Raw genomic sequence first — 25213 nt, 5'->3', positions numbered from 1 at the left:
TTACATAAAAGTTTCCCCATTGGCAAATTTACTACAGCTTTATTTACTCATACAGTATAAATTTACACTGAGGGCCACAGCTATGGCATTTCTAAATTACTTTATATACTACTTATTACAGTTTAGAATTGAATTTTCCCATATTGTCAGAGCTAATAAAACCTCAATATCAAGTCCCTTCACTCCTATGACAAGTACCACAGACCTATACCCCAAAGTGGTTTTCCTCGTTGACTCTGACAGCTTCAAGAGAAATAAAGAGGCTCACTGCCATTCGTTTCTTTTTCAGACATTGAGATTTTAAAAGGTAATTCTCATTTCAAATTTGTCACAAATAAAACAGGGAACTAAAATGTTATATCTTTGTTGGTGTGATATACACAAGATATCACTTTGTCATCCCCACCATATCTCATTATTACATAAATTAAAGTTAGTATTTAAATGAAGGGGGCCGAAAAAGGTATTGTGTGAAAACATGTAACATGTAACATTTATATGAAGCTTTCTCAAGAGTCATTTACTAGACCCCTACATTAAGTCAGAGTTCAATGTATAAAATCATTATAATCAGCTGGTTAACTGAAAATAATAACCAGCAAGATTTGTGGGACTTTCTCTAGGTTCATGCTTGCAGTTGATGGGACATATGCATTCTGAAAGAATCTGGTATGTAACCCAAGCCTTAGCACATATTCGCCTGCTGGTGAAGAGGAACTGATTGAATAATGCAACATTCATGTACACCAGCCCCACTTTCCGGATGGAACTGGGCACGGTCACGTGGACTAGGCAAGGTTCATTCCAAGTCTTCAGGTTATCAGTCCTTGCTGTGACAGCATTGGGGTCTTCATAGATAGGACTGAGGGGTCAGACGATAAATTAAGCAGCAGCTTATCTCCCCATTTCCAGTTCACTCTTCATCTGGTTTTTTTGATGATCTATACCTCTTAGTATTCTGCTGTGAATATAGGAGGTGAAAACATTCAAGTCCTTCACCTAATGTATCTGAAAGACAAAGTGTCATTCTTGGTTCCAGGGAGCATTCTGTTGCCTCTGCTCTGACTTATTATATGTACCTGAGCAAGGCAGACAAAAGTTGACCCTAACTGTACTCAGTGCAGACGTTTCTCTCCTTACAACCTACAGTTCATATGTTCTGTTCCAGAGTAAGTTTCTCAGTTCTTCTAGGTGCAAGCAGATGGTATTTGGAGTCAATATGTGATTTTTCTTCAAAATAGTAATTAAAAATACCAAGTTGAAAACAAAATATGGAGGATGGTAAAAGCAGTGACCGAAATGTGAAAATAAAGAACACAATTTTCATGCACATAGAAAGAGAGATAATGAGTAAGAATTTAAAGTGGAAAGAAGGGGGTGGGTTGGACATATGTGTGTAACAAAGCATTCAACAATGAGAACAATTCTGAAGAAGAAGGGATGGGGAAATAGCCAGCTATTCTTCGTATTCTACTTTTTTTTCATCTCCTAACATCGAATCTTTTTTTTTTTTTTTTTAATAGACAAATCAGAGAAGTCTTTAAACATAAACAAGTCTTTTTCATTTTCTTGCTTAGGAGTTTTCATTCGTTCTCCTGTACTTGGTAAAACATCTGGATTCCTTACCAGGGTATCCATGACCCTGCCCGACACTCTAGGGTCAACCTAGACCATCTCTCTCAGCCTCACTCCTGTCCCTCAAACACACCAAGATCGCTTCCTCCAGGACTTTGTACCAAATCTTTCCCCTGCCACAAAGGTTTTTCTCATGACTCTGCAGAGCTGTCTCATCCTACTTTTGACATTGAAGAAAAGTCTCTGACCAGTCTGTCTAAAGCAAGTTATCTTCTCAGTCACTTACTCCCTTCATAATATGAAGTACCACAATCTGAAGTGATTCTCCTCTCATTTGTCTACATGTTTTCCACCTTCCCATGAGAATATGAGGTTCACTGAATGCCTGATGTGTAACACATTATCTGAGAGACAGGGTTATGTAGATGAACACATATACCAGAATGTTTGTCTTATGATGTGCACCTGTTGGGTAAAGTAGTTCAAAATCTCTGCCCAGGAATTACTTAAGAGAAAAAACAAAAACAAACCAAAACAAAACAAAAAACAAGCTAGATTGTAAAAGCAGTAACTAGACAGTATTATCTCATGGCACATACAAATTTTTGTTTGCACTTCATTTTGTTTGATTGTTCTTGTTTTATTTTTTTAAACCTTTTTATAATAAGGAAACAGCCTATGTCTCCTGTGACTCTTTAACACCTTGATTTTGTAAATATATACAGTTTAGGGATAAAATAGACTCTAGTCTCTAAGGATGAAAATAAATTATAGATATTAGGATAGTTTTGAAATATTCTATTTGAATTATATATTTGGCATTGACATTGTATAGCTTGTTAACTCTACTTTTTAAGATGCCTAGATATATCATTACCAGTTTGTATTATTAGCATGTCTTCACTATCAACACAATGTCCAATCAACTGTAATTTAAAATTTATTTAACATTTATCCCCAATATTTTTTGATTTGGCTATTATTTACTAAGAAGTTTTGTGAATATATACCTCCAAACCAAAATAATGTCTTTAAATCTGAAGTAATCTTTGACCTAGAAATGAGAAACCAGACTCAAAAATAATTAAATGCAGTTATTACTTTTGTAGTGTACCGTCCATTCTGTTTAGAATACTATATTTATAACTTATAAGCGTTTTCCAAAAATCTAAGAACAAATATCACTTTATGTCTGCCATACTATATTATTTTATATTCTTTAATAACAGAAAGTCTCAAGAGAAAGGAAAGTTATGTCTGTTATATATGCCAATAAAATACTAATATCACTATCTACATACTTTATAGAACTTTATAGTTGATTTTCAACTTTCATTTTATTTGCACTTGAGGATCGTGTCAAATATGTATATTTCACAACATTCTTAACTGTGTTGTGTTTTCTCTTGTTGGTTTCATCTAGCAGCTATTCATCTCTTATATTTTAAAAACTTTAAGGAAAATAAATAAGAATTCTAACCAGGTCACAATATCTCTACAAGTAGCTCTTATTGGACATATGAAGGCTTGAGAGCACACCCAAGAGTCATCTTTAATGCAAATTCTTAGTCAATTATACTACCAGCATCTGTTTCAATGATGCTTTTTGATATAAATTTTAGAATCTAAATATCAACATGCTAAGTGTCTGGAGAGTCAGTTGTAAAGGGGAATTTTATGTTCTTTAAACATTCTGTTCAAATAAGCACTTTGGAGCTCAGCTACTTACTGAAATTTCACAGTTTGAATAAGAGAGCTCATTCTAGTCGTCTCCTTAGGAGACATTTACTGAGGTATGACTTTTGATTCAGCAAACATTGTCTCGCCACTAATATTTTCTACATTCTTCTTGTACTTCTGATTGGAAGAGAACTTAGTACAGGCTTTAGGTAAAACAACATAAAATATTATTTAAAAATAGGTAGCTATGGACTTCACTGGTGTCATTTTACTTCTTAATTGTTTATTTATCAATTAGTTTAGCAAGAGAAAAATTATTAATACAGGTAAAATTATATTTTCTGAATATTCTTGTATAATGCAAGGCAAAATTCTTTTGAGTGTTAAAACTGATTATAACTTAGACCTTAGTGAGCGATAGATAAAGGATAGTTAGAAACTGATATTATTATCAAAACAGCTTGGTATTGGTACAGGAATAGGCATATAGACCACTGGAATAGAACTAAGATTCCAGAAGCAAAACCTCAATTTCTCAACCAACTCAACTTCGACAAAGCCTCCACCACCTACCACTAGGGAGTGGAGAACCTATTCAGTAAATGGTGCTGGCAAAATTGGCTGACCACATGCAGAAAATTGAAACAGGACTCTTACCTATCCCCATACACAAAAATTAACTCTAAATGGATCAGAGGCCTAAATGTAAAACCTCAAACCATAAGAACCTTAGAAAATGCAGAATACACCCTTATGGAAATTGGAACTGGCAACCAATTCCTGAACAAAACCTGAAACGCATGAACCATAAGAGATAAGATAGACAAGCAGAACCTCATTAAACTGACAAGCTTCTGCAAAGCCAAAGAAACCATCAAAAGAGCAGAGAGACAGTCCACAGACTAGGAAAAAGTATTTGCCAACTCCATGTCTTACAAAGGCCTAATATCTTGGATCTACAAGGAACTCCAACGTGCTGAAAAGAAAAAATATAACAACCCCATTACAAAGTGGGCAAAAGATATGAACAGACACTTCTCAAAAGAAGACATACGAGTGGCCAACAGACACAAGAAGCAATTTCAACCTCAGTAATCATCAAGGAGATGCAAATTAAACCTACACTGAGATACCACCTAATTCCAGCCAGAATGGCCATTATCAATAACTCAAAAAATAATAGATGCTGGAGAGGATGTGGTGAAAAGGGAACACTTCTACACTGTTGGTGGTAGTGTAAACTAGTGCAACCTCTGTGGAAAGCAGTGTGGTGATCCCTAAAAGCTCTAAATATCGACCTCCCATATGACCCTGCAATCCCCCTACTGGGAATATACCCTGAAGAACTCAAATCACTCTATAAAAAAAAATACCTGCACACGCATGTTTATCGCAGTATTGTTCACAATAGCAAGAACCTGGAACCAACCATGCCGTCCATCAAAAGAGGATTGGATTTTAAAAATGTGGTACATATACACGATGGAATACTATCCAGCTATAAAAAAGAACAAAATCATGAATTTCACAGCAACCTGGATGGAACTAGCGTCTGTAATACTGAGTGATCTCTCACAGAAACAAAGATCTGAGTATCATATGTTCTCACTCATAAGTGGACTTTGAACATCTATCGTAATACTATAAGTAAAGGATCGACAGTGGTGGGAATCTGTGGGGGGGCAGGGAGGGTAAGGGTGGTGGGATTAACAGTAGTCAATATCTGTCTGGGGCAGGGGGATGCCCCGTATCAACAAGGGTGCCTGAACGATGCATATTTGTATACATAACCCTTAACTGTCCCCATAACTTTAAAATAAAAAATACGTTAAAAAACAAAGAAAGAAAAGGATTGACAGTGGCAGGAAACTATGGGGGCAGGGTAGGGAGGGGAAGGGAGGTGGGATTAATGGTAGTCAATAACTGTCTGAGGACAGGGAGACACCCCTTATCAACAGGGTGCCTGAACAATGCATATTTGCTTATCTAACCCTTACTGTACCCCACAACTTTAAAATAAAAAAGATATTTAAAAAAAAAAGAAAAGAAACTGATATTATTACTAATTTTCTTTCTTACACCCAGAGTAAACTTAAATTACTAATTTTCTTTGTTATACCCAGAGCAAACTTAAATATGAGTCTCCTATCTGCCTAAGAAAGATTTGAAATGTGTTTTCTGATTTATTTTGAATCAATTAATATATTTAAAAGCAGCCAAAGGTCACAAGCTTTTGACCAAGTCACAGGGTATTGAATAATGGAATTTGTTCCTGAAAGTACCACTAGAAATCACCCTATCCAAATATCATTTTCTAATGAAGCATATAGAGACTCATAACAAGTGTTTAGCAGAGGTCATCTAAGTAAACTTAAGACTAACTTCTTTCAAGTATTTTAAATTTTGAAGTTCTGAAATATATCACTTACTCTCCATATTGTTTAGTAACAAGTCTTAAGTGAAGTAAGCATAGTTTTTTTGGATAAATTTATTTTATCAAGCACAATGTGGCTCCTTAAAATATACAAAGCTACAATTAATGAGGTATCATAATTATAAGCTATATATATATATATATATCTGTGGGTGGACTTTCCATATTATAAATAAAAATTAAGCATCTCTTAAAAGATGCTTTATTTAGTGTTTGAATGCTAATATGATATTTTGTCATTATTTTAAAATATACCTATTTTCTTTTATTATTTGATAGTATCATTGCGCGTAAATTATACAGACTCTAGGAATTATTTTCATTTTTCAATAAATGAGTACTGTTTAACTCACTTTAGGTTATGTGATTATACAATTTCTACAAGGATTATGTCCAAATATGAAGTTAGAGAAAAAAGTTAATATTTAACTGGTTTATATAAAGAGAAAATTGTACCACGTTTGAAATTTAGCCTCTTAACTATCAAATTACCAAAACTATCCTAACTTAAAAAAACAAGTTTATGTGTAGGAAATAAATTCATAGAAACCCTGAGGGAACAATCAAATTATATGCCTAGATTTAAACTTTAAGCAAAACATTTACTCAGAAGAGACTCTCTTCTGTTTATTTTAGCATGTGGATTTCTCATTCTGAGAAAACATAAATAACATAAAAGATTGGAAGCAAGACTAATAGATTCAGATGAAATGAAGAAGCCAGCCAACACAAAAAAGTTTTCTTAAAGGTGTTTCCTTTATAGTTGCATTGCTTTGGAGAAAGGAAATTGAGTGTAAATTGACCAAAAATGGCTACATTTAGATTGTATGCTTCAAGTAAGAGATAAATGTAGACAAATATAGATATCAGAAAGTGCTGAATGTAGTAAGACTATTTTAATTTCTAATGTTCCTAAACTTTGCTGTAATATTATTATAAAAGATTTTGAACAATTTAGAAGTAAAATACCAACTCTAACTTGGAAATCTTTTAAGTCAATGGATTCATAAAAAGTTGGTTTTCATTTCTGGCAGGGCAATCCTTTGGAAAAAATATAAAGGAGACTTTTTTTAGGAGGTAAACCTTGCTCAAGATGAGATCTGAGCAAGTTTTATTGATGCCCTGTTTTTTTATGCTCAGTTTTACTGATTCACTTGTGAATAAGTCAACTATTTTTTCCAACATAAGAAACTTTAATTGGGACATTGTAGAAACTAAAAAACTGTCCTACTTCCTTGAGAGAAATTGGAAAAAAATAAACTCATAGACAACTTATAATACAACTTTTTGTGTATATGTCACACCAGTAAATCTATGGGAATTTAGTATTTCTTCATGAATATTGGTTTTGAGGGCTGGACTATGCCAAGTATTGAGCATCTGATCTATGATTTACTCTGTCATAAGAATTCTGAAGTAAGTCATGGACAAATATTTGGAGCACACTTCCCAAACATCCACCACATTTTACACTTGTAGCCACTGATTCATTCATAATTGAGTATGTAATTCTGTATCCTGTCTGAGATATAGGTCCTAGGATATATTCATGCAGAACACTTCCTCCACATCTCAAATGGCTTGCCTATAGGCTCTTAGATGCAACCTATATTTTCCAACTATCAAAACATACCCTTTAGGTGAAAAAAGAGCAAAAATTCCCATCCCTCACTCCTCTTGCTAATTTAGAGTCATTCAATAGATGGATAACAAACAAACCTAAAAACGAAATATTTCAGAAAATACACAGCAGTTTTCTCCAGCAAGGAAATCTCTCCTATAAGTTCTGTTTATCATGATTGTAACATAATTAAGCACAGTAATAAAAACGTCAACAAAACGTATCATAGAAAGTGTTTTTTCTTTAAGGTAGAATAGGGGTTAGTAGGTTAATGGCAAAATTAGGAAAATACAAAATATCATGACTGCATGGCACACACTATGTCATTCAAGATTTCTGACACCAAGATTCCTATTATGCATATGTTATACCTCCTCCTCTCATTTATCCCTGTCTTTATAGTTCTGTAAATTACTTTTAAAATGTTGCTATATTGTTTTATGTGTGTTAAGATTGCTATATCAATTTCAGCAATTGCTATATAAACCAATAAATAAAGTGATACTAAAGGGTTCAAATATTTCCTGAATAGCTCTAAGCATGAGAAACACTAATAGCTAAAAAAAGGTGACAGCATAAGTCTTATATTTCGAATAACATGCAATCTTTAAATCTACATTAATACTATGTTTCTAACTCTATTTAGTAGGTCTTCCATCTTCTCCCTCTTCCTCTCAGTTTAACTACCTCCTTTCTTCTATAAATGTTACTGAATTCTATGTAAAAGTCACAGAATTTTCACAGGGTTTTCTTAAGAATTCACAAACAAAACACACATCTTTGTGAATTTTTTGCTTAGAATTATCTCCAATGGAAGGGAAAATTCTGCCAGCTTGAAGCAGGAATGTCAATGAATTCTTTGTAGAGAGTGAAGAGCCATAAGAGTAGATAGAAAGGCTATTGAATTGAGTTATTTTTTCAAAGGTAGGAAAACCTGCCAAGCTACAACAGAAGTACCCTGGTCATCTGAAGGATCAATGGATTAAAGAACTTCCTCAAAGTAGTTGTGAGGACTCAAACTGTGGTGATGATACAGTTGGCATTTACCCAAAAATGAAAATATAAAGACTGCTTGGCTTTAAAGTGTCCCCTACTGTCAAAGTTACAAAAGCCTTTTTCCCCCCCATAAGATGTCTGGCTTCTTATACAAAATTAAAATTCACCACAAATAAAGGAGAAAATGCATCATAGTTCAATGAAAGGATGTCTGGGAAGAATTGGCTGTGTTGCAGGGTTAATGGTTTCCTAGTCTCACATATGCTAAATTTTTCAAAGAAAGGCTGAGGATCAAATAGTACTTGTGGTCAGACAAAAATCAGCAACTGTAAGGCCGAGAGTCCTACAATGAACATGTGCAGTATTGAGTAAAGTTTTGGTCACTATAAAGATAGATTTCTAGGCGTGCCAGTCAGAGCCATCCATGGCAATTCTTCCAAATTTATACTGTTCTCTAGGTTTATATATACATGTACCTATTATTAATTATCTTACTATGACGAAGTAAATATGAATTCCAATTTATTTTGAAGTGACTGTAGATTTGGATATTAACTCCTGATTGTTAACATTTTGAATTTTTGTTTTTCTGAGTTGAAGTCTCACTCTGTAGCCCAGACTGGAGTGCAGTGGCGCACTCCCAGTCACCGCAGCCACGACCTGCTGGGCTCTGGTGATCCTTCCACCTCAACCTTCCAAGTAGCCGAAAACACAGGTGCGTGCTACTATGCCCGACTAATTTTTGATTTATTGTAGAGATGAGATCTCACCAAGTTGCCCAGGCAGGTCTCGAACCCATGGGCTCAGGCAATCCACTCACCTCGGCCTCCCAAAGTGCTGGGATCATTGACTGAGCCACCGAGCCCAGCCAACATTTTTCATTTTTAATTACTTCTCCCATCAATCACTGACAATTGGTTCAAAAACTCAGGGTATTTAAAAACCTTGTTATATTTTATGAGATCTTTTTTTATTAAGTGATGCTATGTTTTCTTGTAATGCATAAATGCCTTTTTTTAATGCGCCTACACTGTAGCTATTGGACTGGCTTCCTCCCTGCTCTGATACGTTCTGAGGTGGTCACTTTGTACTTTCCTTTCACCTATACACATCTACTAAGGTTCTGTACTATCAATTTTGCTTTGCTTCTGAAGACAAAGACAAATCTTATTTAGTCAACCAAACCTCCCATTATTTTCTTGAATGTTTTTAGTTGTATTAGTCATTCGTACAACTATGAAGTACAATGCAATAATATAAAACTCCAAGTGAGTCAGAAATGAGCATTGCTCTTAATATTACATTCTTATCTTTATCACCGCTCCAGTTGCACCCACTCTATCAATAGTTTGAAAACTTACCTTAATGCTTTCTCTTTGCTTTTGCCTTTCCTCAAGACACAATATGATCCATTGACTCTAAGTGTTTTCATAGTTAAGAATGAGATATGTTACCAAGCACATTGTACATGAATAGCAATGTGCTATCAATAAAATTTTATTCAGCCTGTTCTTTTTTGGGGAGCGAGGGTTGGAGTCTGACCCTGTTGCCCACATGCTCACAGCCACTGCAGCCTCGACCTGCTGGGCTCAGGTGATCCTATCACCTCAGCCTTCCAAGTGGCTGGAACTATAGGCGCATGCTACCACATCCAGCTAATTTTTTGATTTATTGTAGAGACAAGGTCTCACCAAGTTGCCCAGGATGATCTCGAACCCCTGAGCTCAAGCATTCCTCTTGCCTTGACCTCCCCAAGTGCTGGAATTACAAGTTTGAACCACCATGCCCAGTCTCAACCTGTTCTTACACCAAACATACACGATAGGTGAAAGCAATCCTATTTCAAAGAGAAGATAACAGTAATTTTGACAACTGAAGTGAATTATCCAAGACCACACAGAGAGTAAAACAAAAGCAAATCTAAGACAGACACAGATTACGTAACTCTAAAGTGTACAGCTTCTTTATTGGACATCTACTTAGTACTTTATTACATGCTTTCATATTAATCTTGTTACTAGAAAATAATATTTTGTTCACCTTTGTCCATTATTTTCCAGGCTTATCAGTTTATATCCCATTTAGATTTGTAGATTCTTAGTAGTTGTGGTATGTATCTAGTAATTATTTTTTGCACCCTATGTAATCCATCTTGGATTATGATAAACATGTTTTTCATTAAATTTTATATTTTGTTAATTAAGCAGAGTTTTCTTATGAAAATAAAAAATAACTAAACCTATACAGTGTATAATTGATTTACTTTCCTATTTCATCTCAATAATATGAAATAAAATAATTAAACACTTTACATGATTTTGGGCCTTATATACAGAAATTTTATATTCTAATGAATTAATGAGATTGCAAATAGATTCTGTGTCTGTGTTTCTGTGTTTCACAGGATGCATTCACTACCATTTTAACAACTTTCTAAATATAATTAAGTTTAGATAAATAATCAAAATCATTATGAATTCCCAGTTTACTAATATGTATAGCAAGAAGTAATAAAAGAAGATATGATATTCCTGCAATATATTAAAATAAAAGACTAAATTTTCTAATGAAACTTTTTTTCATTATAATAAAGAAAGCTATTGTTGGCTTTTCTAAAAATAATTATATTAATTAACACTTGTCAATATGATACCAAATTATCATTTATTATAAACATTTGATTATGAGTAAATTTCATAGAATCAGGCAAACCAACTAGCTACTCTGCAATTTCTTCGTTCCAATGGAAATTATGGGATTGGATTTAAATGTCAATCCTTTTTTTTCAGGTCTATAAATCTCTCTCTCTTTTTTTTTTTTTTTTTTTTAGTTGGAGTCTCACTCTGTCACTCAGACTGGAGTGCAGTGGCCATTCCTCAACCTGCTGGGCTCCGGCAATCCTTCTGCCATCACGCCAGGCTAATTTTTTTTATTTATTGTAGAGATGAGGTCTCGCCAAGTTGCCTGGGCGGGTCTCAAAACCGCGGGCTCAGGCAATCCACTCACCTCTGCCTCCCAAAGCATGGGATTACAGGCTGAGACACCGAGCCTGGCTATCAATCTCTTTTCCTCAGTAACAGCAAAGGAAAAAAATTATTCTTATGGTTGAATTAGTAGACTATTAACTTGACTGGAAACCACTTGATTTGGGGTATATCTTTATGTTAATTTTCTGAGGAGGTTACCAGAAGATTCAGATCAATTAAAGTGGTCCCCCTCCACCTCTTTGCTATTGTGAAATAGAAACCTTTTGGGGCACTTAGCATTGCCTTAGGCTGAAGACCGAGGAATGACAAGCAATCATTGGAAAAGACTCCAAAAACAGTAGTTTCTGAATTGTGGACCTTTACTAGTTTTTGAAAATAAATGTCCAAGTGTCAGAGACAGAAAAAATATATATAGAGAGACACCTTTTACATAACATCTTTTTGTTATTGTTGTTTTAAAGATGTGGGGTACAATTCAGGGTAAGGTATACAAATGTTCATTACACAGGTACCCTTGATGAGGTGTGCCCCACCTCCTCTGGCAGATTCCCACTACTGGCAATCTCACAACTTCCCCTCCCTCCTCCTCCCTGCAGTTTCCCGCTGCTGCCAATCCTTTTCTTGTAGCATTACATTGATTGCTCAAGGTCCGCTTAGGAGTGAGAACATGTGATACTCAGTTCTTTGTTTCTGTGATAGATTGCTCAGTATAATAGACTCTAAGTTCATCAAGGTTGCTGTGAAATTCATGATTTTGTCCTTCTTCATGGCTGTGTAATATTCCATCTTGTACATGTACCACATTTTTTTTTTAATCCAGTCCTCTTTCAATGGGTAGCACTGTTGGTTCCGTGTTCTTGCTATTGTGAACAATGCTGCAATAAACATACACGTGCAGGTATCTTTTTCAGAGTGATTTGAGTTCCTCTGGGTATATTCCCAATAGAGGGATTGTGGGGTTGTATGGAAAGTCGATTTTTAGATCTTTTAGGAATTGCCACGCTGTTTTCCACAGAAGCTGTACTAGTTTACACTTCCACCAACATTGTAGAAGTTTTCCCTTTTTGCTGCATACTCTCCAGCATCTGTTGTTTTTTGAGTTATTGATGATGGCCATTGTGACTGGAGTTAAGTGATATCTCAGTGTGGTTTTATTTTGCATTTCTTTGATGACTAATGAGGCTGAGCATTTTTTCATGTATCTGTTGACTGCTTGTACGTCTTCTTTTGAGAAGTATCAACTCATACATTTTTTCCTTCTTGATAAAAACCCTTGAATATCTAGGTGTAGATGGAACATACTTCAAAATAGTAAGAGCCATCTATGAGAAACCCACAGCCAGCAGACAGACAGAAATTGGAACCATTTCCCCTGAGAACTGGAATAAGACAAGAATGCTCACTCTCACCCTTCCTTTTCAACATAGTTTTGGAAGTCCTAGCTAGAGCAATCAGACAAGAGAAGGAGACTAGGCGTATCCAAATAGGAAAAGAGGAAGTCAAGATCTCCCTCTTAGCAGACAACATGATGCTATACTTCAAAAATCCAAGAGAATCTGTCAAAAACCTCCCTGCCCTGATGAAGGACATTGGCAAAGACTCAGTGTGTAAAATAAAATGTGCAAAAGACAGTCACATTTCTATACACCAACAATAACAAACAGAAACTCAAATAAAAGGCACAATTTCATTCAAAATAGCCACACACAAAAATCAAATACCTTGGCATCTTCCTAACCAGAGACATGAAAGACCTTTACAAGGAAAACTACAAAACACTGCTCAAAGAAATCAAAGATGACACAAACAAATGGAAAAATATTCCATGCTCATATATTGGAAGAATCAACATTGTTAAGATGTCCATTCTACCCAAGGCAATCTATAGATTTAATGCGATACCCATTAAATTACCAACAGCATTCTTCTCAGACCTGGAAACAATACAAGAATTCAGATGGCAACATAAATGACCACAAATTGTCAAAATAATCTACATAACATCTTTGATGCATTTTAAGTGTACATGCAAAATTTGGCCTTTGTCATGGAAAAACTAATTTATTAAAAATTTATCTTTATAAATCAGTCTTTTTTTATGAACACAAAGGTGTGAAATCTTATTAAAAATGCTATCAATTTACATTTTAATTGCTAATTCTGCATCCCACACATTCATTAGCCATGAATTTTTAAAGGTGTAATAACTTTTATTTCTTCCTCTACTTTCATTAAGAGTATGACAGCCTCAGTTTTCCCAAATTGGAAATTCTACTATTCTTTTCACTGCAATTGGTATTAATGTTTGTGCAATTCATTCCACTTCCGTTTCCCAAACCTTGAATCAAAGCATTATTTCAAGAGAAAGAGTGTGCCTTATCTTTTGCTTAGTCACAAATTCAGTTTTCACTTTTGATAGTTTAATACAATGTACAGATTGTATTTCTTCAACTTTGCTTTCTGTTCACACCTACACAGAGAATTTTTTTTTCTGCAAATGCCAAGGCAATATCTTTATGATATCATACTGGATAAAAATCTGAACTGGTACTTCCTTGACCTCTACACAATCAATATTATATCATAATATTAGGAGTAAGAGGGCACTGCACAGTAACAATAGGCAAGAAAATGCCAGGGGTGTATGGTAGCATTGACATATGGCTGAAAAGCTGAATGAAGAGTTAGAACTTCAAACAAGAAGCAGAGATTATAGACCATTTAATAGTCAGCAAATGTTGCCAGAAATATGAGGTGAGAGGGATCTCAGATATTTTACACTTAATGCTGCCTTGGACTGGAGACCAAGGAATGACTAAGCAGGCATTGAAAAAGACCCAGAAAACAGTAGCTTCTGAACTGTGAACTTTTACTAGTTATTGAAAACAAATGTACAAGTTTTTAAGACATTTAAAAAAGAGAGAACTTTTATTTAACATCGTCAATGCATTTTGATGTGTACATGCAAAATTTGGCCTTTGTTATGGAAAAACTAAGTTTGTAAACACATGACATCTGGCAGAACAGTGAGAAAAAAACAAGTATTTGAAAGAAAACCTGCCTGAGTTATTCACAAAAAATACATCTATTTTATCACTTCAGAGACAGATTGTTGTTTAATAATTACTGAGCCTTTCTGTCATTAAAAAAACATATCCAGTGTTTTCCTATGTTTATTCATCAAGAAATAACTAAAATAAAACACAAAAAATTGAGACTCTTTCTAGTAGTCATTGAACAGAAGCAGAATTCCATTTATTTTGCTACTTGCATTTGCTTATGCCTCTGTTCTTTATTTGACCACTTTTTCTGGAAAATCTTTTGATCAGAAATCATGACACTGTTTCACCTGGAAGTGGACTCTTTCGTGTGATAGCTGAAAGAAGTCATGGATGAGACCGAGTAAGAGAACCAAGACTTTTTGCTTTTTCCAGAAATCTCCAATTTCCATAATAAGGGCCTGGATTCCCAGGGAAAAAGTAATTATTGTGTACATATATGTGCACACACAAACTAAACTTTTGTAATTACATGCTACTTTGTGGTCAAAGCTCTATGATTTTTCAGAAATCAATAGTTTTATGAAGTAAATAGTCCTTCTTAATACATTTTTACTTATCAATTAAGGATCTTTAAGGAAAACACAGCTGTATCATACTGACATACCACACTGAAACAACAGCTAGGCAAGAAATTTCTGATATTTAACTCTAAAACATTATAAAAATTGCAATAGAAACAATTCAATGTCTTTTTATTGTACTTATTTTAAACTGTAAATTGCTTTCCCTAATGCCAAATTCTCACCCCAGACATTAGATTAAATTGTAATAATTTGGTAAATGTTCCTTGCGGTAAGTTTTCTAGTCCCGTTTCAGGCATGACTCTGAAGTAGATTGGAGGAAGGGGAATTCAAACACCTAACAGTATTTAAATTAGTAGAATTTCTCACTCCACAGTTCAGAACATGAGTCCAGAAAACATTCTTCTCGGGTATTTGTATTGTAAGTGTGATCTTGAGACTCACTGGAAGGTTTCCGCTGCCATTTATAGAGATTTGAGTTAAAGATGTACTGCTAGTTCTGAACGAACATCACTCTATGATACTATGATAGAGGCTTCTATCATTCTTCTTCATAGTATTAACAAGTTAGAAGCTCAATGTGTATTTTTTTTCCCATCATTGGGGTATGTTCTCTTCTCAAGTAGAAAAGTGAAGAAACAAGATCACTGAAAACTGTTTCTACAAATGAATCAATTAAATATATGCCCTGCTTTTATGTGTTCCTGTTTTTTTTATCACTATGACCGGTTTTAAAATATTTTCTGTCATTTTCTTTTTGTAATTGTTCTTGGTTTCCAACAAGTTCAGATTATCATAGCCCTTTTATGAGAAGGACACTGCTAACTTGCAGGCATAAATGAATGCTTCACATATTAATTTATTACTATACCTGAGAATAATTTCTTGAGACTGATTATATTAAAAACACTACAGCTTTCTTTCTTTTGACATAAAAGGAAATGATCCTTATCTTACAAAAATGTTCTTGGTCTCATTTGTGTCAAGTTCATACAAATATTCATTTTTTAATTACAACAACCTGAGAGGAAAAACAGATCAACAGCTGAAGCAGGAAAAAAAACCAAAATTGAGCTTTTAGGACAACTCCAATTAAGTCAGTGAACCAGTGCTTTCTCTTTTGAACAGATGTTACATACCTTTTCCAAGTACTGAACAGGTTTTTGTACTCACTTGGTCTATTTATATTGTACTTGGCTTGTCTTCAAACTTCTATTAAATGGCAGTTTTTGAACCAAAAGGGACATTTGATTATGACAACTCCAGGAGCCACATTAGCATGCAACATTACTTTGTTCATCAAAAAGCAAGCTCCTTACTAATGTAGGAAACTGGTATTTAAAAATGGAGATCATAAACAACCTTTTCTCTAAATTCAATTTAATAATGCAAAATTATTCACAGATTGAACAATTTCTGAGGATTATCCATGGCTAATTCTAATTTTTTATTATTACTATGACTTCATTTACTGTGTGACACAAAGTCCAATTTTTTGCACAAATGCTATCATAGTTTTATTTCTTACAAGGTGTTGGTAATAATAATTTAAAAAATTACAAAAACAACAGCAACAAAAAATTTCTTTTTTACCCACTGAGATAATAAAGGAGGAAAATTGCTAGTTACAAAATTTATCTTCATACCTGCCCAGGATTTTTCAAGTCAGTGGAACCATAAAACATAGAGGCACACTTATTAAGGACTTTACTTATGTTTTCTGTCCTGAAGATTGATGCATAAGGTAAAAGTATTACCAAAAATAAAGAATTAGTGTATTTCATCAGTCAACGTTGTCAGTGACTGATGAAAGGGTCTGTGAAAGGGTCATATAAGCAAAGTGTCCCCCAAATGCCAAAGAAGCCTAGAAACAAAAGAAGGAGGCAGACAAATTCTGTTTGTTGGTATTGGGTGATTTATCGAGGGAAACTACAAACAGAAGTGTAGTCTTGAGGCAGTCACTAGACAGGTAGATTTCTGCACTGCTACCCCCAGGACCAAAGCCTGTGTACCATAGGGAAAGAATACATGTGCTCTATGAAAAAGTAAAGGCAACCTTCAGATTAGGCAAAAGTGGTCTGTGGGTTACATCATAATTTTTGTGATAACATCAAGGTTGCTTTGATCTGACAGCAGAAGTATATGTTTTTACACTATGGACAGTAAGTAAAGTAGAAATCAGGAGGCATTAATGGGACCGGGGTTAATCAGAAGTCAAGATGGTAGATTAGCTTTCAAGATGAAGTCACTTTTGTCTTCACAAACATCATAAGTTTATTTCTTTTCTTTTCTTTTCTTTTTTGAACAGGAAGCAAGATTTATTGGTTGGAATGAAGAGTCAGCAGAGTGAAAGTCTTCATGAGTGCAGGGCCTGCCACTTGTTCAGGGGGCCAGGATTGGGGATGTATTTGACCCTACAGTCATCTGGAATAAGCCGCTCCTCAGCCACCATGTCTTCAAATTCATCTGGATTAAACTTGGTAAAGTCCCACTTCTTTGAGATATGGATCTTATGGTGGCCAGGGAACTTGAACTTGGCCCCGCATAGAGCCTCAATCACGTGCTTCTTGTTCTGCTGCTTGGTGCAGTTTGACATGATGACTTGGCCAATGTGCACCCTGGCCACGGTGTCCTGGGGCTTCCCAAAGTCACCTCGCATTCCTGTCTGGAGCCTGTCAGCCCCAGCACAGGACAACATCTTGTTGACGCAGATGACATGGAAGAGATGGAGCCTCACTCGGATCTGAAAGCCATCTTTGCCACAGCTTTTTTTGATAAATTGGCATAAATGCAGGCAGCCTCCAAGGCTTCAGAGGGCAGCTATTCATATTCATCCCACACCATGTGGCCTCAGAGTGGGAACTCATCTACTTCTGCCTTCTTGGGCCCCAGATTAAAGATGCGGATCTTGACATCAGAGACATCTGGGCAGAAGCAAGATTTGGGGTATGGCTTGTTCTTACAAGACTGGTAACACCCGGTGGAGCGGCTGCCCATAGCGACACCAGGATCTTCGGTGGCACGCCGAAAGAAAAGAGTTTATTTCTAATAACACTGAGACTCAGTGCATAAGGCTACAAATAATCTGATGTGCACCAGACCTCTGGTTACACTGCCATCACTCCCCTCTAGTATTCCCAATAAATGACTTGGCTATATTATCATACAGGGTGAACTCTAGATGCCTACTTGCATGGTATGAATTGAGAAAATAATACAAAAAGATTATGTATTTCAAAATATCTATTCTTGCTTTTATTGGCCTCACTAGGATTTTGACAATAAAACCCAGGGTTACAAATCAACCTGGAACCTTTCACATCACTGCCCAAACAACTTATTATAATCACTACTAACATCTTACAACCTGAAGAAGAGGGAGAGGGTGCTTCTATAGCTTTCAGGGAAGACCATGGCATCATTTTCTCTGGGGTATTGGGAGACCAGATGATGCTGCTTGGGTCAGAAGGGTTCTCCAGAATTCAGGGACACTGGAATCTGACAGACATTTTGGGGGGAAAAATGTTAGATGGAGAAAGCAAGGGAAAAGTCGGTCAAATTTTAACTTCATTGTTTTGCACAGTTGCCACTGAGCAGATTAAAAGAGTAACTGGTTACTATGATTAAAATGAAGGATGGTGTCAGCTTTTTTTTCTGTGAGTTCCTAAATGAACCATTTTCTTAGTGAAAAATCTAGAAGGGTTTTTTTACTTCCTGTTTCCACCAAAAAAAGTGAATGTACCTTCAGTCTCAATTCTTTTGTGACTGTGCATTCACTGTTATAGGTTATTTTAGAATGACTTTTAAAATGTCTTCTAAATGTTTACATATGTTTATAGGCATTTCAATGATATGCCACAGATATGAGCAATGCTATGACCTTATTTTCATCCACCTTGTTTCAAGAAATTGAAGTATAACATCTCTTGATATAAGGTATACTAGCCTCTTTACCCCCAAGGAATTCCACCATCAGAGTATATAGAAGTAAATTAAAGAGACTGTTAAGGCAGATTCTTGTAAGTAAATGACTTAGAAAATTTAAATCTGCATACTGGAAGTGTGAATTTTAAAAAGCTTCCTGACTATTATTAAATTTGAAAAACTCCATGTTAATGAGATAAAAGACTATATATTCTGTAAATAATATGTGGGGTGTTTCAAAATTGAATGACTAAAATAATATTAACAATATTAGCCAACCAATCTTGAGTAACTATTTGTGAAAATTGCCTCTATGATCATAGGTTATAGAGAGACAAGATAATCTGATGTTTATAAGTCAAGTAATAGCTATTGGTTGACTTTGAATCAATATTTATGAAAGGAGAAAATTAAGTTTAAAATAATTAGATTGTTTGTACATTGTCTCCATATTTTATATCTAATGATAATCATCGGTTAACTATCTTGGTTTAGTGAGCTAATATACATTGAAAACTATTTTTTCAGAATCTTATGTAAAATAAAAGTCTCAATTAACTCCTAATAATCTAAATATGTAGCATAGTGCCTAACATTATCTTTTTTGAATAAATTAATAACAATGAATTAGATTATAACTATTTTCTATTTATAGACACTCGAGGAATTTCAAAATTGCCTTTTCAAAACAGTACAGACAACAACAGAAAATAAAATAATACACATTTTTCTATATTTCTTTGTGTATATGTGTGTGATCTTCTTTTTATTTTAAAGATGTGGGCACAAGTCAGGATTGGGTACATAAGTGGTTTATATACGTGTGTTTGGGCCTCCCATTGGACCTCACTTTGTCTGGATTAGAAGTAGGTAACCTTATTGATGTTATATGCTCCCCTCTGCTCTGGCAGTGTTCCGCTATTGCCAATTCCTTTCTTGTAGTATCATGACAGGTGTTCAAGGCCCACTTATGAGTGAGAGCATGTGGTACTCAGTTCTTTGTTTCTATGATAGATCACTGAGAATGATAGACTCTAAATCCATCCAAGTTGCTGTGAAGTCCATAATTTTGTCCTCCTTTATGGCTATGCAATATCCCATCATGTATATGTACCACATTTTTTAAATCCAGTCTACTTTTGATGGGAGGCACAATTGGTTCCACGTGTTTGCTATTGTGAATAGTGCTGTAATAAACATGTGTATAGAGGCATCTTTTTTGTAGAATGATTTTACCTCCTCCAGTTATATTCCCAATAAGGGGATTACTGAGTCATATGGAAGATTAATTTCTAGTTTTTTTAGAAATTGCCACACAGTTTTCCATAGAGGTTGAACTAGTTTGCATTCCCACCAACAGTGTAGAAGCACTCCCTTTTCTCCACATCCTCGCCAGCAACTGTTGTTTTTTGATTTATTAATAATGGTCATTCTGACTGGAGTTATATGGTATCTCAGTGTAGTTTTGATTTGCATTTCACTGATAATTAGTGAGGCTGAGCATTTTTTCATGTGTCTGTCAGTAGTTCCTATGTCTTCAATTGAGAAGTGTTTATTCATGCCTTTTGCCCACTTTTTAAATAGGACTGTTTGTTTTTTTCCTTTCTGTATGTTTGAGATCCTTGTAGATGTTAGGCCTTTGTCAGATATACAAATAAAATTTTGTACTTTGCAGCAACTTGGATAGATTTGGAGTCTATCATACTCAGTGTTCTAACACAGAAACAAAGAACTGAGTACCACAAGTTCTCATTCATAAGTGGACCCTGAACACGTCGCATAATACTATAAAAAAGGAATTGTCAGTAACAGGACACTGCCGGTTGGGGGGGGGCATATAACATCAATAAGGGTTCCTGATCCTAATCCAGGTGAAGTGAGGTTCAACGGGAGACCCAAAACTTCACCTGTACCTAAACCATTTATGTGCACAATCCGGACTTGTACCCCACAACTTTAAAGTAAAATTAAATTAAAAATAAGAAATGGATAATGATGAGAAGAGTCAAGAAAATTACGAACAGAATAGTAGTGTGGGTTTGGTAAAGGACTTCCTTAGTAGGTATCAAATATGCTGTGTGAAATTACTGTAATTGAAACTGTATGGTATCGACATGCAATTAGACAAGTTGATGAATGGAGTAGAATAGAGTTTTGGTTGGCAGATTTCAATTAAATCCAACAAAAGTGATACTTCGATTCAATAGTAAAAAAAATGATTTATGCAACAAATTGGCACAAATGGCTATTAATCTGGAAGAGAATTACTTTACAGCATATACCAAAACTCCTTACCTTACAGTGTGTACCAAAATCTGTAATCCATTTAGAATTATTTACACGTAAAACATGAAAATAATAAAAATACTAGGAGACAGCTTGGGAAACTATATGCACAATCAAGGAGTAGGGGAGACCTTTTAACTCAGTCTAGAAACCCAGGGGCCATAAAAGAAACGACACACAACCCCTACCCATCACTATATAAAAAAATCAACTCTAAACACCTTAAAGGCCTAAATGTAAAACCTCAAACTATAAGAATCTTAGAAAACGCAGGAGACGCCATTACAGAAATTGGAATAGGAAACCAATTCCTGAACAAAACTCCAAAAACTCAAACCATAAAATATAAGATAGATAAGTGGGATTTCATCATACTGAAAATCTTCTGCAAAACATGAAACCATCAAGAAAGCAGAGAGACAGCACACAGACTGGGAAAAAATATTTGTCTATTTATTTTTTTATGAAAGACAGCAATTAAAATGTTTCATTAAATTTGTTCTTTACATCTCAGACTAAAAATTTTCACAGCACTCAGATCTTTTTATAAATTTAAAATGCTGCTTATTAAAAAGTATTTTCTATAAGCTCAAATTACTATATTAAGAGAGAGATTCTTTTAAAATTAATAAGTGGCTGATCTTAACAATATAATGAGATAAAAATTATAGTGGATGAATAACCTAAGGTTTTTTCCACTGCACATAATTTTTTTCCACCTTTATCATCAATAACATTTATTAGTAACAACTATATCATCATAATAATTGAATACAGCACACATAGAGGGACTATTGCTAAAATGCAGTTTTTGATTCATATGTCTATAAAGGAGCCTGGGATTTTGATTTTCTAGAAAACCAACAGGTGATGCTGATATCGCTGGACTGCGGATTACATTTTGAATGGCAAGGATTCAGTACACCTGGAACAGATATTAAATACAGATAGTGGAAATTTGGATACATTTCCAGATCTCCAGTAATCTAACTGGATGATCAGATGCAGTTTATTAGTCCACTCTGGACAACTTTGTTACCTATAAAATGCAAGCATAAGGGTATGTCGCCAAGGGTTTTTGAAGTTCCAAACTTACAGATGTTTACCATTCTATCCCATTCTCTAAACACTTTATTGTTTCACTTGTGTCTTATTTCTCTTTATACATTTTCAAAGTAACATCCACAAAGAAAATATGCCTATTAATTTGTGCCAAGAACTCTGGAAGGACTTTCTTGGTATAAATTCCTTTGCCCATTTCTTGAAGAGGCATGCAGAGCCCCTGGAGTCCAGACAAGACACCTCAGCCCCCAGCTGCTTCCAAGCTGGCTTCAAATGACTTCTGTCTCAGAAAGGGGCTCAGCAGGCCTACTGGTTTCCAGCTTCCCTGTGCAGCTGTTCACAGTCAATGACGAATACAGTCAATAATCTTTTTTTTAAAACAACACTCAGTTTGCACCACGCACAATTCACTTTTCGTCCATTGACTGTGAAAAGAAGGCCTGTACCATGTATTATATTGTAACAACATTTGCCAAACTTCAAAATTGTTGTTGTAACCTTGAATAAAACAGTAGTGACTTGAAAGAACAAGACACAAATGCCATCAAAGGAAGTCTATTACTATTTGTATATGATTTATATTATGAGAAAGAGGTAGTAGTATTCATACCAACAGCCATATTTTTCCAAAAATGTTATTTAAAGTCATTTACACAAAAGCATCTTAAACTCTACTGAAATATCCTCTATGAATTATTTTTCTTTTGTGTTATTCTCCAACAAACTTATTAAAAGAAAACAGGGCTCTATGATATATTATAATGAACAGCTATCTATCAGTTATCATTTTCCATTATATAATAACATAGCTGATAAATTTTAGAACAACAAAGTAAATAGATTTTTCTAAAATCAGTTTTTTTTGAAACACTTCATTAACTAAGAACATGCAAATGTGAAATGAGTATTTTAATTTTATCTGCTGTGCACTTTTTAAGCTTCATTCTTAATCCTTATTTTTATGTTGCATTACACAGACAACAGTTAAAACATGTTGAACTCAGATGGAAAGTACCCAGGAATGAGTAAAAAACAATTTTCATCCCCCCTTCTATCATCTTATGACATTCAAGTGAAATTCAAACTTAAGTAAACTACAGCAAAATATCAGAATATATGAAAAATTATTTTCACGTATGCAGTGATAGATATAATCCTTTATTCTAATATACATATAAAGCAGTGATAGATATAATCCTTAATTGTAATATACATATGTATAATTGATATTTTAGTCATTAACAGTTAGAAATTTACAGTACTATGTTGAATAAAAGTGATAAAAGTGTGTTTATTTGTCTTGTTCCCAATCAGCATTATAATATCAGTATAACAGGAAGATGATTACTATACATGAAATCTATAATTCACCTTTAAATACATTTTTTAGTAAACCCAAAGTAGGCGTGTTAACAAGAATGTCCTGGAATGGCCCTCCTACACATATGCAATCAAGGATGCTCAATGAAACAAACAGGTTAGGAGAGAAAGCTGGCAGAATGTATAGCCACTGCTAAATGGCAAGAATTAGTTGAATAACCACCTGCAGGTAAACTGAAGAAATTCTTTGTAAACACAATCTACTAGGACTTCAGACAAAATGGTATTGCTAAGGCATTTGGGGAAGTAATAGGAGCTAGTAGACCACTCTGATGTGCATTCCTCAAGAGATTTCCACTAAAGACATAAGAAAAAAATCACTATTCATTTTGAAGGCCTTTTATTTCCTTCTCTTACCTAATAGCTATAACTGAGACTTTCAGTTCTATGTTGAATAGAAGTGGTAAAAGTGTGTTTAGTTGTCTTGTTCCCAATCTTAAAGAAACGTTTTCAGCTTTTCCTAATTCAGTATAATGTGAGCTGTGGTTTTGTCATATGTGGTTTTATTGTGTTGAGGCATGTAGCTTCTCTACTTAGTTTGTTGAGAATTTTTACCATAAAAGCATGTTGAATTTTGCCAAATGCTTTTTCCATGTCTATTGAAATGATTACATGATTTTTGTCCTTGTTTTTCTTAAAGTGATGTAACACATTTATTGATTTACACGTATTAAACCATCCTTGGATTCCTGGAATAAATCCCACTTAATCATACTGAATGATCCTTATAATGTGCTGTTGAATTTGGTTTGCTAGTATCTTCATAATAATTTTTTTCATCTGTGTTCATCAGGGATATTAACTTGCAGATTTGTTGTTGTTGTTGTTATGACTGTCTGGTTTGAGAATCAGGGTAATGCTGGCCTCTATAATGAGTTTAGAAGTACTCTCTCCTCTTCAATCTTCTGGCATACTGTGAGAAGAAATGGCATTAATTTTTCTTTAAATATTTGGTAGAATTCAGCAGTGAGACATTTTTTTAATTGAAAAAAAATTATTACTGATTCAATTTCCTCACTTATTGGTCTGTTCAGATTTTCTATTTCTTCATAATTTACTCTTGGTAGGTTGTATATGTCCATGAAATGTATTCATTTCTTCCATGTTTTCAAATTTATCGGTGTATAATTGTTCACAATAGACTCTTGTGAACCTTTCTGTTTCTGTACTATCAGTTGTAATGTCCCATTATTCATTTCTAATTTTATTTGAGTCTTCTCTCTTTTTTTCTTAGTTTCATTATATAATAACCTTTTTTGCCTCTTTTACAGTTTTTGACTTTAAGTCTATTTAAACTAATACAAATGTAGCTAATCCTACTCACTTCTGGTTTTTGTTTGCATGAATATCTGTTCTATCCCTTCACTTTCAGTCTATGCTTTACTTTAGCAATGAGGTAAGTCTCTCACAGACAACATAAATCCATTCAGCCACTCTATATCTTTTAATTGGATAATTTAATCCATTTACTATCAAGGTTATTCTTAATAGGCTATAACTTATTCCTACCATTTGTTAATTAATGTTTGCTTGTTTTGTAGATCCTTTGTGTAATCCTTTCCTCCCGAGTGTGGTGCAGCCTGCGACTTGTTATAAGCCACTTAATTTGTGGTGGTTGCTACCATAACCACAGAAACAAATATAGTGCCCTTACACCACAAGGAAGAGTTCCTAGAGATGAGTCC

The 25213-nt window shown here is 34.6% G+C and overlaps 1 pseudogene; it reads right to left on the bottom strand.

Annotated features, from left to right (window-relative positions):
• Positions 1 to 17232: 17232 nt before the first annotated feature.
• Positions 17233 to 17873, bottom strand: LOC103254843 (annotated as a pseudogene).
• Between the last annotated feature and the right edge of the window lie 7340 nt (positions 17874 to 25213).

This window comes from Carlito syrichta, unplaced genomic scaffold (genome assembly GCF_000164805.1).
Source record: "Carlito syrichta isolate Samal-C Ts95f unplaced genomic scaffold, Tarsius_syrichta-2.0.1 Scaffold287547, whole genome shotgun sequence".
Taxonomy (NCBI): Eukaryota; Metazoa; Chordata; class Mammalia; order Primates; family Tarsiidae; genus Carlito; species Carlito syrichta.
This window is presented reverse-complemented; position numbering and strand designations above follow the sequence as displayed.